The sequence below is a fragment of the Orbicella faveolata genome, unplaced genomic scaffold, assembly GCF_042242905.1.
Source record: "Orbicella faveolata isolate gen_17 unplaced genomic scaffold, um_ofav_v1 contig_1, whole genome shotgun sequence".
Taxonomy (NCBI): domain Eukaryota; kingdom Metazoa; phylum Cnidaria; class Anthozoa; order Scleractinia; family Merulinidae; genus Orbicella; species Orbicella faveolata.
Window position 1 is genome coordinate 5,742,501 of NW_028301536.1, and position 3,336 is coordinate 5,745,836.

At 39.2% G+C, this 3,336-nt stretch overlaps 1 pseudogene; it reads left to right on the forward strand.

Annotated features, from left to right (window-relative positions):
- Positions 1-2,833, forward strand: part of LOC149117833 (serine/threonine-protein kinase pim-3-like) — a 3,333-nt pseudogene extending 500 nt beyond the window's left edge.
- Positions 2,834-3,336: the final 503 nt, after the last annotated feature.

Here is a 3,336-nt window from a genome sequence, read left to right on the forward strand (position 1 = left end):
CTTCTAAATTCCAGAGGTAATAATAATAATAATAATAATAATAACATTTTTTAAAATAATACAAACTTTACTGAGTACTTTATCATACAAACTTGAATCTTACATTATCTGGTAAAAATTCATAATAATAATAATAATATTTTTTAATAATTAACCTATAATTTTATTCTTTAAATCTCAGTAACTTATTATTTACATAATTTATCTCTTCAAACATTCTACTTACAATTCATGAGTTATTTTTCACTGCAATAAAAAATAAAATTTAATAACATCCCTAAAATGATTATTTTACATCTACGTAAAGAATATTAAACTTTCTAAACCTAAAATCTCGCTAGTTTCTTATCGATTTCAAAATCGTTATCTGTAATGCTCAGCGGGGCTCTTCGCATACAACGTGAGCCTCTCAACCATAGCAGCGCACACCTCAAGAGGGCGAATGAGACTCTGGCGCGAATCCATGACTTTGTAGTACTATAATCCTCCCCCTTCTCGGTCGATAAAAGTTCAGCTAGTCTACTGTGATACCTCTTGCATTCATCTGCCGTTCCTCCGGTGGTAGTAAACACCAGTGGAGTAAAGGAGCCTTGTTCGACTTCTAGCACCCTGGTGATGTACATTATCTTTTTCTCACTCTCATGCTGGCGGTAGATTTGTTTTGTGGTGAGGCCTCTATAAGACTCTACATTCGGGTAACAAACCCTAACATCAAAAAAAGGCAGAGCCTTGCCGCTCCCAGGGAGGCGCGGTGGCCTCATGGTTAGTGCGCTCGTCTCCGGATCGAGTGGTTCGTGTTCGAGCCCTGGCCGGGGACACTGTGTTGTGTTCTTGGGCAAGACACTTATCCCTCACAGTGCCTCTCTCCACCCAGGAGTATAAATGGGTACTGGCGAATTGTTGGGGAAACTTAACAAATTGCGTTGGAGCGACCTGCGATGGACTAGCATCCCATCCAGGGGTAGTAGAAATACTCCTAGCCGCTTCATGCTACAGAAACCGGGATAAGCTCCGGCAGCTATGAGCCACTCGGCTCTAAATCTTCACACTTTACTTGCCGCTCTCAGAAGCCACGAGCATGAGTGTCGAGCCGGGCATCCGCTACTCTGTTCGTACCGGGTGTCAGCACTTCTCCTTTTATCTCCTGAAGTACCAGCTCAATTTGGACGTCATTGCATGCCACCTTTAGCATTTCGGCTTCCAAATCACGCAGCTCATTATGTCTTTGAATAATCAAGCCTCCACGTCTACACACCATGGCGTGGTCTACATCAAAAACATCTCCACACACACGAGTAGACGCTTATTTGCCAATCATATCTCATATGAATGGCGTCCTTGAAGTCTCTCTTATTTAGAGTGAAGTCCACATCTTAAACTGAAATGACTATTAGCCAGCTAGATGCCACTTTCTCCGCAGCAAGGTCGGCAGCTCCCTTAGTTTGTTCAGGAAGGGCATTCCTCACTTCCCCTAGGTTTTCCCTAAGGCGCGCATCCTCATCTCTAAGGTTACATTGCTGCAGTGTTCTAACTGCATGATCGGCGGGGAGCTCGTGCATCTGCCCCACTGTCTGTGCGACTAGTAGTTCAGTAATAATATTATTATTAATAATAATAATAATAATAATAATAAACATTTCAACGACTAACTAAACAAGATTCTAAATGAAGTCGTCTTTTTTTGTTTTTCTACAGAAACAAATTGAGATGTATCTGGAGCGAGTCTGACAAAGTGTATCTAAAGAAAATCAGTAGCTACGACAGTTTTTTGTCTCTTGATTATGAGGTAAGGTGATTTCTAATCTGGCTAAAAATTGACTGAAATCGTTGCTTTTACGCACTGTTATATTGCACACAGTTGTGCCAAAATTTAAATCCACTACAGTTTATACAGCTTTTTGTGTACAAAATTGAAGCACCGCACCGTAGACTTTCTAACTGAACTCAATCACAAGAAAATAAACGTTTATAACTATTTTGTTCTAGCCGTACTAATAATTCTGCGTTCTTTGCGTATTTGTTTTTACAGAAACCCGACTGGGTAAACGCCGTGATGAAATTTACAATGTCAGCCAACAGTTTGTCATCTTGGGATTCCATTTATGAAGACGATCATGGGAAACTTTCTGAAGACAATACTTTGCCCAGATCCTGCAGGCCAACATCAACTGCGAGGAGACTGGTGTCCTACACCGAGACATCAAACCAGAGAACATCCTGGTTGACATGCGCACTGATGAAGCCAAGTTGATTGACTTTGGACCGACATCTGAAGTTCAACAAGAACCTTTCACAAGATTCAGAGGTGAGAATAATGCTGGAGTGTCTTGTGAGCGACATTTGCAAGTAAAATAAAACCTGGCAGCTTATGTGATACTGTGATTTGTTTGCATTCAGGCACACCACAGTACATGCCTCCTGAATTCAGTAAATCCAAGCAATATGACGGCTGTCAGGAAACTGTGTGGCAAATGGAAATCCTTCTTGTGGATATGCTGTCACCCGTAGTCCCAGCATTTAAACATCTACGTCACGCTCTACGCATGGCACCTAGAGTACCACACCAGCTTCCACCAGGTATTTCCTTCTTAATCTCTACTTGCTTTATCAATGCAAGCAGAAACACTTTCACTGTTTCTCTTATTTTCCATATTGATTCTGTAGCGGGTGATTTCAGCTCCGTGATCCAGTGTTTACATCTTGATATTTATCTTTTTATTTCTTTTCAACAGAGGCGAAGAACCTAACTTACTCGTTGCTGAACACGAATCCAAGCAATCGTCCAACCCTGAAACAAACTCTGCAGCATCCATGGTTCGCCATAACAGACTAAACTTCTATCATCAATCATGAAACACATCAGTTATTTAGCCAATGAACTGAGTTGAAGGATAATTAATATTATATTAATTACATAGCTGACTGATCGGCTTCTGAACCATTAAAAGTTAACAGGACAATTTATATTTTGGCACACTAAAGTCAGACCATATATATAACAGCTGTGAATAGATATTAATCTAATAAAAATGGTCGTTAAGTTATTACAAACTATTATACAATATCTGTAAATTATGACAGATATCTATTATTGATCTAATAAACCGTTTATTAGATCAGTAATAGACGCCTTTCATGGATTCGGCAAATTTGTTCGATTACAGACTAATTCATTGGATTTACTAAGCAAGTTTGGTTAAAAGTATACAAGAATAAAATGAAATAGATCGCTTGTTTTATTTCGTTAGAGAATCCTTTATTTCCAAGAAGCTTTTCAGAAAGTCAGGCACAAAGACATGCAAATCTGTACAGTTTATATAGAGTAATTATATTATA